The sequence below is a fragment of the Nicotiana tomentosiformis genome, unplaced genomic scaffold (genome assembly GCF_000390325.3).
Source record: "Nicotiana tomentosiformis unplaced genomic scaffold, ASM39032v3 Un00001, whole genome shotgun sequence".
NCBI lineage: Eukaryota > Viridiplantae > Streptophyta > Magnoliopsida > Solanales > Solanaceae > Nicotiana > Nicotiana tomentosiformis.
The window spans coordinates 3,202,228-3,219,089 of NW_027174560.1; positions in this window are offsets into that span (position 1 = coordinate 3,202,228).

The following is a 16,862-nucleotide window of genomic DNA, read 5'->3' on the forward strand; positions in this document are numbered from 1 at the left end:
GATGCTACCTCTGCTGCTCAAGTAGCGTCTGAGTTTGCAGAACATGCAAGCCTAGCTACCAGAGCAGTTGTAGAACTTTAAAGGCAATATTGTGTTGATGATGGTGGTTCATGCCACTTAGGTTTCAAGGACGAAAAGTTGGAACATGGGCAAGCATTTCCTGGAGATGGTAATGGTAATTTTTCTATTGGCAGGCAGAATTGGAACATGAAATTTAAGGATGCTACCTCTGATGCTCAAGCAGCGGCTGAGTTTGCAGAACATGCAAGCCTAGCTACCAGAGCAGTTGTAGAACTTTAAAGGCAATATTGTGTTGATGATGCTGGTTCATGCCACTTAGGTTTCAAGGATAAAAGGTTGGAACATGGGCAATCATTTCTTGGAGATGGTAAATTTTCTATTGGCAGGCAGAATTGGAACATGAAATTTGAGTTGATGATGGTGGTTCGTGCCACTTATGTTTGCAGAACATGCAAGCCTAGCTACAAAAGCTGTTGTAGGACTTTCAATGCAATATTGTGTTGATGTAGTGGTTCATGCCACTTAGGTTTCAAGGATGAAAGGTTGGAACATGGGCAAGCATTTCCTGGAGATGGTAAAGTTAATTTTACTGTTGGAAGGCAGAATTGGAACATAAAATTTAAGGATGCTACCTCTGCTGCTCAAGCAGCGGCTGAGTTTGCAGAACATGTAAGCCTAGCTGCCAGAGCTGTTGTAGAACTTTCAATTCAATATTGTGTTGATGATGGTGGTTCATTCCACTTAGGTTTCAAGGATGAAAGGTTGGAACATGGGCAATCATTTCCTTGCGATGGTAATGGTAATTTTTCCGTTGGCAGGCAGTATTGGAGCATGAAATATAAGGATGCTACTTCTGCTACTCAAGCAGTGGCTAGGTTTGGAGAACATGCAAGCCTAGCTGCCAGAGCTGTAAGAGAATTTTCAAGGCAATATTGTGTTGATGATGGTGGTTCATGCCACTTAGGTTTCAAGGATGAAAGGTTGGAACATGGGCAATCATTACCTTGAGATGGTAATGGTAATTTTTCTATTGGCAGGCAGAATTGGAACATGAAATTTAAGGATGCTACCTGTGCTGCTCAAGCAGCGGCTGAATTTGCAGAACATGCAAGCCTAGCTACAAAAGCTGTTGTAGAACTTTCAAGGCAATATTGAGTTGATGATGGTGGTTCATGCCACTTAGGTTTCAAGTTTGAAAGGTTGGAACATGGTCAATCATTTCCTGGAGATGGTAATGGTAATTTTTCTATTGGCAGGCAGAATTGGAACATGAAATTTAAGAATGCTACCTCTGCTGCTCAAGCAGTGGCTGAGTTTGTAGAACATGCAAGCCTAGCTGCTAGAGCTGTTGTAGAACTTTCAAGGCAATATTGAGTTGATGATAGTGGTTCATGCCACTTAGGTTTCAAGGATGAAAGGTTGGAACATGGGCAAGCATTTCCTGGAGATGGTAATGTTAATTTTTCTGTTGGCAGGCAGAATTGGAAGATGAAATTTAAGGATGCTACCTCTGCTGCTCAAGTAGCGACTGAGTTTGCAGAACATGCAAACCTAGCTACAAAAGCTGTTGTAGAACTTTCAAGGCAATATTGAGTTGATGATGGTGGTTCATGCCACTTAGGTTTCAAGGATGAAAGGTTGGAACATGGGCAAGCATTTCCTGGAGATGGTAATGTTAATTTTTCTGTTGGCAAGAAGAATTGGAAGATGAAATTTAAGGATGCTACCTCTGCTGCCCAAGCAGCGGCTGAGTTTGCAGAACATGCAAGCCTAGCTGCCAGAGCTGTTGTAGAACTTTCAAGGCAATATTGTGTTGATGATGGTGGTTCATGCCACTTAGGTTTCAAGGATAAAAGGTTGGAACATGGGCAATCATTTCTTGGAGATGGTAAATTTTCTATTGGCAGGCAGAAATGGAACATGAAATTTAAGGATGCTACCTGTGCTGCTCAAGCAGCGGCTGAATTTGCAGAACATGCAAGCCTAGCAGCCAGAGCTGTTGTAGAACTTTCAAGGCAATATTGAGTTGATGATGGTGGTTCATGCCACTTAGATTTCAAGGATGAAAGGTTGGAACATGGGCAATCATTTCCTTGAGATGGTAATGGTAATTTTTCTATTGGCAGGCAGAATTGGAACATGAAATTTAAGGATGCTACCTGTGCTGCTCAAGCAGCGGCTGAATTTGCAGAACATGCAAGCCTAGCTGCCAGAGCTGTTGTAGAACTTTCAAGGCAATATTGAGTTGATGATGGTGGTTCATGCCACTTAGATTTCAAGGATGAAAGGTTGGAACATGGGCAATCATTTCCTTGAGATGGTAATGGTAATTTTTCCATTGGCAGGCAGAATTGGAACATGAAATTTAAGGATGCTACCTCTGCTGCTCAAGCAGCGGCTGAGTTTGCAGAACATGCAAGCCTAGCTGCCAGAGAGCTGTTGTAGAACTTTCAATGCAATATTGAGTTGATGATGGTGGTTCATGCCACTTAGGTTTGAAGGATGAAAGGTTGGAACATGGGCAATCATTTCCTTGAGATGGTAATGGTAATTTTTCTATTGGCAGGCAGTATTGGAACATGAAATTTAAGAATGCTACCTCTGCTGCTCAAGCAGTGGCTGAGTTTGTAAAACATGCAAGCCTAGCTGCTAGAGCTGTTGTAGAACTTTCAAGGCAATATTGAGTTGATGATGGTGGTTCATGCCACTTAGGTTTCAAGGATGAAAGGTTGGAACATGGGCAAGCATTTCCTGGAGATGGTAATGTTAATTTTTCTATTGGCAGGCAGAATTGAACATGAAATTTAAGGATGCTACCTTTGTTGCTCAAGCATCGGCTGAATTTATAGAACATGCAAGCCTAGCTGCCAGAGCTGTTGTAGAACTTTCAAGGCTATATGGAGTTGATGATGGTGGTTCATGCCACTTAGATTTCAAGGATGAAAGGTTGGAACATGGGCAATCATTTCCTGGAGATGGTAATGGTAATGTTTCTTTTGGCAGGCAGAATTGGAACATTAAATTTAAGGATGCTACCTCTGATGCTCAAGCAGCGGCTGAGTTTGCAGAACATGCAAGCCTTGCTACCAGAGCAGTTGTAGAACTTTAAAGCCAATATTGTGTTGATGATGGTGGTTCATGCCACTTAGGTTTCAAGGATGAAAGGTTGGAACATGGGCAATCATTTCCTGGAGATGGTAATTGTAATTTTTCTATTGGCAGGCAGAATTGGAACATGAAATTTAAGGATGCTACCTCTGCTGCTCAAGCAGCGGCTGAGTTTGTAGAACATGCAAGCCTAGTTGCCAGAGCTGTTGTAGAACTTTCAAGGCAATATTGTGTTGATGATGGTGGTTCATGCCACTTAGCTTTCCAGGATGAAATATTGGAACATGGGCAATCATTTCCTGGAGATGGTAATGGTAATGTTTCTTTTGGCAGGCAGAATTGGAACATGAAATTTAAGGAAGCTACCTCTGATACTCAAGCAGCGGCTGAGTTTGCAGAACATGCAAGCCTAGCTACCAGAGCAGTTGTAGAACTTTAAAGCCAATATTGTGTTGATAATGGTGGTTCATGCCACTTAGGTTTCAAGGATGAAAGGTTGGAACATGGGCAATCATTTCCTTGAGATGGTAATTGTAATTTTTCTATTGGCAGGCAGAATTGGAACATAAAATTTAAGGATGCTACCTGTGCTGCTCAAGCAGCGGCTGAATTTGCAGAACATGCAAGCCTAGCTGCCAGAGCTGTTGTAGAACTTTCAAGGCAATATTGAGTTGATGATGGTGGTTCATGCCACTTAGATTTCAAGGATGAAAGGTTGGAACATGGGCAATCATTTCCTTGAGATGGTAATGGTAATTTTTCTATTGGCAGGCAGAATTGGAACATGAAATTTAAGGATGCTACCTCTGCTGCTCAAGCAGCGGCTGAGTTTGTAGAACATGCAAGCCTAGCTGCCAGAGCTGTTGTAGAACTTTCAAGGCAATATTGTGTTGATGATGGTGGTTCATGCCACTTAGGTTTCAAGGATGAAAGGTTGGAACATGGGCAATCATTTCCTGGAGATGGTAATGGTAATTTTTCTGTTGGCAGGCAGAATTGGAACATGAAATTTAAGGATGCTACCTCTGATGCTCAAGCAACGGTTGAGTTTGCAGAACATGCAAGCCTAGCTACCAGAGCAATTGTAGAACTTTAAAGGCAATATTGTGTTGATGATGGTGATTCATGCCACTTAGGTTTCAAGGATGAAAGGTTGGAACATGGGCAATCATTTCCTAGAGATGGTAATGGTAATTTTTCTATTGGCAGGCAGAATTGGAACACGAAATTTAAGGATGCTACCTGTGCTGCTCAAGCAGCAGCTGAATTTGTAGAACATGCAAGCCTAGCTGCCAGAGCTGTTGTAGAACTTTCAAGGCAAAATTGAGTTGATGATGGTGGTTCATGCCACTTAGATTTCAAGGATAAAAGGTTGGAACATGGGCAATCATTTCCTTGAGATGGTAATGGTAATTTTTCTATTGGCAGGCAGAATTGGAACATGAAATTTAAGGATGCTACCTCTGATACTCAAGCAGCGGCTGAGTTTGCAGAACATGCAAGCCTAGCTACCAGAGCAGTTGTAGAACTTTAAAGGCAATATTGTGTTGATGATGGTGGTTCATGCCACTTAGGTTTCAAGGATGAAAGGTTGGAACATGGGCAAGCATTTCCTGGAGATGGCAATGTTAATTTTTCTATTGGCAGGCAGAATTGGAACACGAAATTTAAGGATGCTACCTCTGCTGCTCAAGCAGCGGCTGAGTTTGCAGAATATGCAAGCCTAGCTGCCAGAGCTGTTGTAGAACTTTCAATGCAATATTATGTTGATGATGGTGGTTCATGCCACTTAGGTTTCAAGGATGAAAGGTTGGAACATGGGCAATCATTTCCTTGAGATGTTAATGGTAATTTTTCTATTGGCAGGCAGTATTGGAACATGAAATTTAAGAATGCTACCTCTGCTGCTCAAGCAGTGGCTGAGTTTGTAGAACATGCAAGCCTAGCTGCTAGAGCTGTTGTAGAACTTTCAAGGCAATATTGAGTTGATGATGGTGGTTCATGCCACTTAGGTTTCAAGGATGAAAGGTTGGAACATGGGCAAGCATTTCCTGGAGATGGTAATGTTAATTTTTCTATTGGCAGGCAAAATTGGAACATGAAATTTAAGGATGCTACCTTTGCTGCTCAAGCAGCGGATGAGTTTACAGAACATGCAAGCCTAGCTGCCAGAGCTGTTGTAGCACTTTCAAGGCAATATTAAGTTGATGATGGTGGTTCATGCCACTTAGGTTTCAAGGATGAAAGGTTGGAACATTGGCAATCATTTCCTTGAGATGGTAATAGTAATGTTTCTATTGGCAGGCAGTATTGGAACATGAAATTTAAGGATGCTACCTGTGCTGCTCAAGCAGCGGCTGAATTTGCAGAACATGCAAGCCTAGCTGCCAGAGCTGTTGTAGAACTTTCAAGGCAATATTGAGTTGATGATGGTGGTTCACGCCACTTAGATTTCAAGGATGAAAGGTTGGAACATGGGCAATCATTTCCTTGAGATGGTAATGGTAATTTTTCTATTGGCAGGAAGAATTGGAACATGAAATTTAAGGATGCTACCTCTGATGCTCAAGCAGCGGCTGAGTTTGCAGAACATGCAAGCCTAGCTACCAGAGCAGTTGTAGAACTTTAAAGGCAATATTGTGTTGATGATGGTGGTTCATGCCACTTAGGTTTCAAGGATGAAAGGTTGGAACATGGGCAAACATTTCCTGGAGATGGCAATGTTAATTTTTCTATTGGCAGGCAGAATTGGAACACGAAATTTAAGGATGCTACCTCTGCTGCTCAAGCAGCGGCTGAGTTTGCAGAACATGCAAGCCTAGCTGCCAGAGCTGTTGCAGAACTTTTAATGCAATATTGTGTTGATGATGGTGGTTCATGCCACTTAGGTTTCAAGGATGAAAGGTTGGAACATGGGCAATCATTTCCTTGAGATGGTAATGGTAATTTTTCTATTGGCAGGCAGAATTGGAACATGAAATTTAAGGATGCTACCTCTGATACTCAAGCAGCGGCTGAGTTTGCAGAACATGCAAGCCTAGCTACCAGAGCAGTTGTAGAACTTTAAAGGCAATATTGTGTTGATGATGGTGGTTCATGCCACTTAGGTTTCAAGGATGAAAGGTTGGAACATGGGCAAGCATTTCCTGGAGATGGCAATGTTAATTTTTCTATTGGCAGGCAGAATTGGAACACGAAATTTAAGGATGCTACCTCTGCTGCTCAAGCAGCGGCTGAGTTTGCAGAATATGCAAGCCTAGCTGCCAGAGCTGTTGTAGAACTTTCAATGCAATATTATGTTGATGATGGTGGTTCATGCCACTTAGGTTTCAAGGATGAAAGGTTGGAACATGGGCAATCATTTCCTTGAGATGTTAATGGTAATTTTTCTATTGGCAGGCAGTATTGGAACATGAAATTTAAGAATGCTACCTCTGCTGCTCAAGCAGTGGCTGAGTTTGTAGAACATGCAAGCCTAGCTGCTAGAGCTGTTGTAGAACTTTCAAGGCAATATTGAGTTGATGATGGTGGTTCATGCCACTTAGGTTTCAAGGATGAAAGGTTGGAACATGGGCAAGCATTTCCTGGAGATGGTAATGTTAATTTTTCTATTGGCAGGCAAAATTGGAACATGAAATTTAAGGATGCTACCTTTGCTGCTCAAGCAGCGGATGAGTTTACAGAACATGCAAGCCTAGCTGCCAGAGCTGTTGTAGCACTTTCAAGGCAATATTAAGTTGATGATGGTGGTTCATGCCACTTAGGTTTCAAGGATGAAAGGTTGGAACATTGGCAATCATTTCCTTGAGATGGTAATAGTAATGTTTCTATTGGCAGGCAGTATTGGAACATGAAATTTAAGGATGCTACCTGTGCTGCTCAAGCAGCGGCTGAATTTGCAGAACATGCAAGCCTAGCTGCCAGAGCTGTTGTAGAACTTTCAAGGCAATATTGAGTTGATGATGGTGGTTCACGCCACTTAGATTTCAAGGATGAAAGGTTGGAACATGGGCAATCATTTCCTTGAGATGGTAATGGTAATTTTTCTATTGGCAGGAAGAATTGGAACATGAAATTTAAGGATGCTACCTCTGATGCTCAAGCAGCGGCTGAGTTTGCAGAACATGCAAGCCTAGCTACCAGAGCAGTTGTAGAACTTTAAAGGCAATATTGTGTTGATGATGGTGGTTCATGCCACTTAGGTTTCAAGGATGAAAGGTTGGAACATGGGCAAACATTTCCTGGAGATGGCAATGTTAATTTTTCTATTGGCAGGCAGAATTGGAACATGAAATTTAAGGATGCTACCTCTGCTGCTCAAGCAGCGGCTGAGTTTGCAGAACATGCAAGCCTAGCTGCCAGAGCTGTTGCAGAACTTTTAATGCAATATTGTGTTGATGATGGTGGTTCATGCCACTTAGGTTTCAAGGATGAAAGGTTGGAACATGGGCAATCATTTCCTTGAGATGGTAAATTTTCTATTGACATGCAGAATTGGAACATGAAATTTAAGGATGCTACCTCTGCTGCTCAAGCAGCGGCTGAGTTTTCAGAATATGCACGCCTAGCTGAGTTTTCAGAATATGCACGCCTGGCACATGCTACCTCTCCAGGAAAAGATTGACCATGTGCCAACCTTTTATCCTTGAAACCTAAGTGGCATGAACCACCATCATCAACACAATATTACCTTGAAAGTTCTCCAACACCTCTGGCAGCTAGGCTTACATGTTCTGCAAACTCAGCTGTTGCTTGAGCAGCAGAGGTAGCATCCTTAAATTTCATGTTCCAATTCTGCCCTGCCAATAGAAAAATTACCATTACCATCTCCAGGAAATGATTGCCCATGTTCAAACCTTTCATCCTTGAAACCTAAGTGGCATGAACCACCATCATCAACACAATATTGGCTTGAAAGTTCTACAATATCTCTAGCAGCTAGGCTTGCATGTTCTCCAAACTCAGCTGCAGCTTGAGCAACAGAGGTAGCATCCTTAAATTTCATGTTTCAATTCTGCCTGCCAACAGAAAAATTTCCATTACAATCTCAAGGAAATGATTTCCAATGTTCCAACCTTTCATCCTTGAAACTTAAGTGGCATGAACCACCATCATCAACACAATATTGCCTTGAAAGTTCTACAATAGCTCTTGTAGCTAGGCGTGCATGTTCTGAAAACTCAGCCGCTGCTTGAGCAGCAGAGGTAGCATCCTTAAATTTCATGTTCCAATTCTGCCTGTCAATAGAAAATTTACCATCTCCAGGAAATGATTGACCATGTGCCAACCTTTTATCCTTGAAACCTAAGTGTCATGAACCACCATCATCAACATAATATTACCTTGAAAGTTCTACAACAGCTCTGGCAGCTAGGCTTGCATGTTCTGCAAACTCAGCTGCTGCTTGAGCAGCAGAGGTAGCATCCTTAAATTTCATGTTCCAATTCTGCCTGCCAATAGAACAATTACCATTACCATCTCCAGGAAATGATTGCCCATGTTCCAACCTTTCATCCTTGAAACCTAAGTGGCATGAACCACCATCATCAACACAATATTGGCTTGAAATTCTACAATAGCACTGGCAGCTAGGCTTGCATGTTCTCCAAACTCAGCTGCTACTTGAGCAGCTCCTTAAATTTCATGTTCCAATTCTACCTGCCAACAGAAAAATTACCATTACAATCTCAAGGAAATGATTGCCCATGTTCCAACCTTTCATCCTTGAAACTTAAGTGGCATGAACCACCATCATCAACACAATATTGCCTTGAAAGTTCTACAATAGCTCTTGCAGCTAGGCGTGCATATTCTGAAAACTCGGCCGCTGCTTGAGCAGCAGAGGTAGCATCCTTAAATTTCATGTTCCAATTCTGCATGTCAATAGAAAATTTACCATCTCCAGGAAATGATTGACCATGTTCCAACCTTTTATCCTTGAAACCTAAGTGGCATGAACCACCATCATCAACACAATATTACCTTGAAAGTTCTACAACAGCTTTGGCAGCTAGGCTTGCATGTTCTGCAAACTCAGCTGCTGCTTGAGCAGCAGAGGTAGCATCCTTAAATTTCATGTTCCAATTCTGCCTGTCAATAGAAAATTTACCATCTCCAGGAAATGATTGACTATGTGCCAACCTTTTTTCCTTGAAACCTAAGTGGCATGAACCACCATCATCAACACAATATTACCTTGAAAGTTCTACAACAGCTGTGGCAGCTAGGCTTGCATGTTCTGCAAACTCAGCTGCTGCTTGAGCAGCAGAGGTAGCATCCTTAAATTTCATGTTCCAATTCTGCCTGCCAATAGAACAATTACCATTACCATCTCCAGGAAATGATTGCCCATGTTCCAACCTTTCATCCTTGAAACCTAAGTGGCATGAACCACCATCATCAACACAATATTGCCTTGAAAGTTCTACAACAGCACTGGCAGCTAGACTTGCATGTTCTCCAAACTCAGCTGCTGCTTGAGCAGCAGAGGTAGCATCCTTAAATTTCATGTACCAATTCTACCTGCCAACAGAAAAATTACCATTACAATCTCAAGGAAATGATAGCCCATGTTCCAACCTTTCATCCTTGAAACTTAAGTGGCATGAACCACCATCATCAACACAATATGGCCTTGAAAGTTCTACAATAGCTCTTGCAGCTAGGCGTGCATGTTCTGAAAACTCAGTCGCTGGTTGAGCAACAGAGGTAGCATCCTTAAATTTCATGTTCTAATTCTGCCTGTCAATAGAAAATTTACCATCTCCAGGAAATGATTGACCATGTGCCAACCTTTTATCCTTGAAACCTAAGTGGCATGAACCACCATCATCAACACAATATTACCTTGAAAGTTCTACAACAGCTCTGGCTGCTAGGCTTGCATGTTCTGCAAACTTAGCTGCTGCTTGAGCAGCAGAGGTAGCATCCTTAAATTTCATGTTCCAATTCTGCCTGCCAATAGAAACATTACCATTACCATCTCCAGGAAATGATTGCCCATGTTCCAACCTTTCATCCTTGAAACCTAAGTGGCATGAACCACCATCATCAACACAATATTGCCTTGAAAGTTCTACAACAACTCTGGCAGCTAGGCTTGCATGTTCTCCAAACTAAGCCACTGCTTGAGCAGCAGAGGTAGCATCCTTAAATTTCATGTTCCAATTCTGCCTGCCAACAGAAAAATTACCATAACAATCTCAATGAAATGATTGCCCATTTTCCAACCTTTCATCCTTGAAACTTAAGTGGCATGAACCACCATCATCAACACAATATTGCCTTGAAAGTTCTACAACAACTCTTGCAGTTAGGCGTGCATATTCTGAAAACTCAGCCGCTTCTTGAGCAGCAGAGGTAGCATCCTTAAATTTCATGTTCCAATTCTGCCTGTCAATAGAAAATTTACCATCTCCAGGAAATGATTGACCATGTGCCAACCTTTTATCCTTGAAACATAAGTGGCATGAACCACCATCATCAACACAATATTACCTTGAAAGTTCTACAACAGCTCTGGCAGCTAGGCTTGCATGTTCCAATTCTGCCTGCCAATAGAAAAATTACCATTACCATCTCCAGGAAATGATTGCCCATGTTCCAAACTTTTATCCTTGACCATCATCAACACAATATTGCCTTGAAAGTTCTACAACAGCTCTGGCAGCTAGGCTTGCATGTTCTGCAAACTCAGCTGCTGGTTGAGCAGCAGAGGTAGCATCCTTAAATTTTATGTTCCAATTCTGCCTGCCAACAGAAAAATTACCATTACAATCTCAAGGAAATGATTGCCCATGTTCCAACCTTTCATCCTTGAAACTTAAGTTGAATGAACCACCATCATCAACACAATATTGCCTTGAAAGTTCTACAACAGCTCTTGCAGCTTGGCGTGCTTGTTCTGAAAACTCAGCCGCAGCTTGAGCAGCAGAGGTAGCATCCTTAAATTTCATGTTCCAATTCTGCCTGTCAATAGAAAATTTACCATCTCCAGGAAATGATTGACCATGTGCCAACCATTTATCCTTGAAACCTAAGTGGCATGAACCACCATCATCAACACAATATTGCCTTGAAAGTTCTACAACAGCTCTGGCAGCTAGGCTTGCAAGTTCTCCAAACTCAGTTGCTGCTTGAGCAGCAGAGGTAGCATCCTTAAATTTCATGTTCCAATTCTGCCTACCAATAGAACTATTACCATTACAATCTCAAGGAAATGATTGCCCATGTTCCAACCTTTCATCCCTGAAACTTAAGTGGAATGAACCACCATCTTCAACACAATATTTCCTTGAAAGTTCTACAACAGCTCTTGCAGCTTGGCGTGCATGTTCTGAAAACTCAGCCGCATCTTGAGCAGCAGAGGTAGCATCCTTAAAATTCATGTTCCAATTCTGCCTGTCAATAGAAAATTTACCATCTCCTGGAAATGATTGACCATGTGCCAACCTTTTCTACTTGAAACATAATTGGCATGAACCACCATCATCAACACAATATTACCTTGAAAGTTCTACAACAGCTCTGGCAGATAGGCTTGCATGTTCTGCAAACTCAGCTGCTGGTTGAGCAGCAGAGGTAGCATCCTTAAATGTCATGTTCCAATTCTGCCTGCCAATAGAAAAATTACCATTACCATCTCCAGGAAATGATTGCCCATGTTCCAACCTTTCATCCTTGACCATCATCAACACAATATTGCCTTGAAAGTTCTACAACAGCTCTGGAAGCTAGGCTTGCATGTTCTGCAAACTCAGTTGCTGCTTGAGCAGCAGAGGTAGCACCCTTAAATTTCATGTTCCAATTCTGCCTGCCAACAGGGAAATTACCATTACAATCTCAAGGAAATGATTGCCCATGTTCCAACCTTTCATCCTTGAAACTTAAGTGGAATGAACCACCATCATGAACACAATATTTTCTTGAAAGTTCTACAACTGCTCCTGCAGCTTGGCGTGCATGATCTGAAAACTCAGCCGCATCTTGAGCAGCAGAGGTAGCATCCTTAAAATTCATGTTCCAATTCTGCCTGTCAATAGAAAATTTACCATCTCCTGGAAATGATTGACCATGTGCCAACCTTTTCTCCTTGAAACATAATTGGCATGAACCACCATCATCAACACAATATTACCTTGAAAGTTCTACAACAGCTCTGGCAGATAGGCTTGCATGTTCTGCAAACTCAGCTGCTGCTTGAGCAGCAGAGGTAGCATCCTTAAATGTCATGTTCCAATTCTGCCTGCCAATAGAAAAATTACCATTACCATCTCCAGGAAATGATTGCCCATGTTCCAACCTTTCATCCTTGACCATCATCAACACAATATTGCCTTGAAAGTTCTACAACAGCTCTGGAAGCTAGGCTTGCATGTTCTGCAAACTCAGTTGCTGCTTGAGCAGCAGAGGTAGCACCCTTAAATTTCATGTTCCAATTCTGCCTGCCAACAGGGAAATTACCATTACAATCTCAAGGAAATGATTGCCCATGTTCCAACCTTTCATCCTTGAAACTTAAGTGGAATGAACCACCATCATCAACACAATATTTCCTTGAAAGTTCTACAACAGCTCTTGCAGCTTGGCGTGCATGTTCTGAAAACTCAGCCGCATCTTGAGCAGAAGAGGTAGCATCCTTAAAATTCATGTTCCAATTCTGCCTGTCAATAGAAAATTTACCATCTCCAGGAAATGATTGACCATGTGCCAACCTTTTTCCTTGAAACATAATTGGCATGAACCACCATCATCAACACAATATTACCTTGAAAGTTCTACAACAGCTCTGGCAGCTAGGCTTGCATGTTCTGCAAACTCAGCTGCTGGTTGAGCAGCAGAGGTAGCATCCTTAAATTTCATGTTCCAATTCTGCCTGCCAATAGAAAAATTACCATTACCATCTCCAGGAAATGATTGCCCATGTTCCAACCTTTCATCCTTGACCATCATCAACACAATATTGTGTTCTACAACAGCTCTGGAAGCTAGGCTTGCATGTTCTACAAACTCAGCTGCTGCTTGAGCAGCAGAGGTAGCACCCTTAAATTTCATGTTCCAATTCTGCCTGCCAACAGGGAAATTACCATTACAATCTCAAGGAAATGATTGCCCATGTTCCAACCTTTCATCCTTGAAACTTAAGTGGAATGAACCACCATCATGAACACAATATTTTCTTGAAAGTTCTACAACTGCTCCTGCAGCTTGGCGTGCATGATCTGAAAACTCAGCCGCATCTTGAGCAGCAGAGGTAGCATCCTTAAAATTCATGTTCCAATTCTGCCTGTCAATAGAAAATTTACCATCTCAAGGAAATGATTGACCATGTGCCAACCTTTTATCCTTGAAACATAATTGGCATGAACCACCATCATCAACACAATATTACCTTGAAAGTTCTACAACAGCTCTGGCAGCTAGGCTTGCATGTTCTGCAAACTCAGCTGCTGCTTGAGCAGCAGAGGTAGCATCCTTAAATTTCATGTTCCAATTCTGACTGCCAATAGAAAAATTACCATTACCATCTCCAGGAAATGATTGCCCATGTTCAAACCTTTCATCCTTGACCATCATCAACATAATATTTCCTTGAAAGTTCTACAACAGCTCTGGAAGCTAGGCTTACTTGTTCTTCAAACTCTGCTGTTGCTTGAGCAGCAGAGGTAGCATCCTTAAATTTCATGTTCCAATTCTGCCTGCCAACAGAAAAATTATCATTACAATATCAAGGAAATGATTGCCCATGTTCCAACCTATCATACTTGAAACTTAAGTGGCATGAACCACCATCATCAATACAATATTGCCTTGAAAGTTCTACAACAGCTCTTGCAGCTAGGCATGCAAGTTCTGAAAACTCAGCCGCTGCTTGAGCAGCAGAGGTAGCATCCTTAAATTTCTTGTTCCAATTGTACATGTCAATAGAAAATTTACCATCTCCAAGAAATGATTGACCATGTGCCAACCTTTTATCCTTGAAACCTAAGTGGCATGAACCACCATCATCAACACAATATTGCCTTGAAAGTTCTACAACAGCTCTGGCAGCTAGGCTTGCATGTTCTGCAAACTAAGCTGCTACTTGAGCACCAGAGGTAGCATCCTTAAATTTCATGTTCCAATTCTGCCTGCCAACAGAAAAATTACCATTACAATCTCAAGGAAATGAGTGCCCATGTTCCAACCTTTCATCCTTGAAACTTAAGTGGCATGAACCACCATCATCAACACAATATTGCCTTGAAAGTTCTACAACAGCTCTTGCAGTTAGGCGTGCATATTCTGAAAACTCAGCCGCTTCTTGAGCAGCAGAGGTAGCATCCTTAAATTTCATGTTCTAATTCTGCCTGTCAATAGAAAATTTACCATCTCCAGGAAATGATTGACCATGTGCCAACCTTTTATCCTTGAAACCTAAGTGGCATGAACCACCATCATCAACACAATATTACCTTGAAAGTTCTACAACAGCTCTGGCAGCTAGGCTTGCATGTTCTGCAAACTTAGCTGCTGCTTGAGCAGCAGAGGTAGCATCCTTAAATTTCATGTTCCAATTCTGCCTGCCAATAGAAAAATTACCATTACCATCTCCAGGAAATGATTGCCCATGTTCCAACCTTTCATCCTTGAAACCTAAGTGGCATGAACCACCATCATCAACACAATATTGCCTTGAAAGTTCTACAACAACTCTGGCAGCTAGGCTTGCATGTTCTCCAAACTAAGCCACTGCTTGAGCAGCAGAGGTAGCATCCTTAAATTTCATGTTCCAATTCTGCCTGCCAACAGAAAAATTACCATAACAATCTCAATGAAATGATTGCCCATTTTCCAACCTTTCATCCTTGAAACTTAAGTGGCATGAACCACCATCATCAACACAATATTGCCTTGAAAGTTCTACAACAGCTCTTGCAGTTAGGCGTGCATATTCTGAAAACTCAGCCGCTTCTTGAGCAGCAGAGGTAGCATCCTTAAATTTCATGTTCCAATTCTGCCTGTCAATAGAAAATTTACCATCTCCAGGAAATGATTGACCATGTGCCAACCTTTTATCCTTGAAACATAAGTGGCATGAACCACCATCATCAACACAATATTACCTTGAAAGTTCTACAACAGCTCTGGCAGCTAGGCTTGCATGTTCCAATTCTGCCTGCCAATAGAAAAATTACCATTACCATCTCCAGGAAATGATTGCCCATGTTCCAAACTTTTATCCTTGACCATCATCAACACAATATTGCCTTGAAAGTTCTACAACAGCTCTGGCAGCTAGGCTTGCATGTTCTGCAAACTCAGCTGCTGGTTGAGCAGCAGAGGTAGCATCCTTAAATTTTATGTTCCAATTCTGCCTGCCAACAGAAAAATTACCATTACAATCTCAAGGAAATGATTGCCCATGTTCCAACCTTTCATCCTTGAAACTTAAGTTGAATGAACCACCATCATCAACACAATATTGCCTTGAAAGTTCTACAACAGCTCTTGCAGCTTGGCGTGCTTGTTCTGAAAACTCAGCCGCAGCTTGAGCAGCAGAGGTAGCATCCTTAAATTTCATGTTCCAATTCTGCCTGTCAATAGAAAATTTACCATCTCCAGGAAATGATTGACCATGTGCCAACCATTTATCCTTGAAACCTAAGTGGCATGAACCACCATCATCAACACAATATTGCCTTGAAAGTTCTACAACAGCTCTGGCAGCTAGGCTTGCAAGTTCTCCAAACTCAGTTGCTGCTTGAGCAGCAGAGGTAGCATCCTTAAATTTCATGTTCCAATTCTGCCTACCAATAGAACAATTACCATTACAATCTCAAGGAAATGATTGCCCATGTTCCAACCTTTCATCCCTGAAACTTAAGTGGAATGAACCACCATCTTCAACACAATATTTCCTTGAAAGTTCTACAACAGCTCTTGCAGCTTGGCGTGCATGTTCTGAAAACTCAGCCGCATCTTGAGCAGCAGAGGTAGCATCCTTAAAATTCATGTTCCAATTCTGCCTGTCAATAGAAAATTTACCATCTCCTGGAAATGATTGACCATGTGCCAACCTTTTCTCCTTGAAACATAATTGGCATGAACCACCATCATCAACACAATATTACCTTGAAAGTTCTACAACAGCTCTGGCAGATAGGCTTGCATGTTCTGCAAACTCAGCTGCTGGTTGAGCAGCAGAGGTAGCATCCTTAAATGTCATGTTCCAATTCTGCCTGCCAATAGAAAAATTACCATTACCATCTCCAGGAAATGATTGCCCATGTTCCAACCTTTCATCCTTGACCATCATCAACACAATATTGCCTTGAAAGTTCTACAACAGCTCTGGAAGCTAGGCTTGCATGTTCTGCAAACTCAGTTGCTGCTTGAGCAGCAGAGGTAGCACCCTTAAATTTCATGTTCCAATTCTGCCTGCCAACAGGGAAATTACCATTACAATCTCAAGGAAATGATTGCCCATGTTCCAACCTTTCATCCTTGAAACTTAAGTGGAATGAACCACCATCATCAACACAATATTTCCTTGAAAGTTCTACAACAGCTCTTGCAGCTTGGCGTGCATGTTCTGAAAACTCAGCCGCATCTTGAGCAGAAGAGGTAGCATCCTTAAAATTCATGTTCCAATTCTGCCTGTCAATAGAAAATTTACCATCTCCAGGAAATGATTGACCATGTGCCAACCTTTTTCCTTGAAACATAATTGGCATGAACCACCATCATCAACA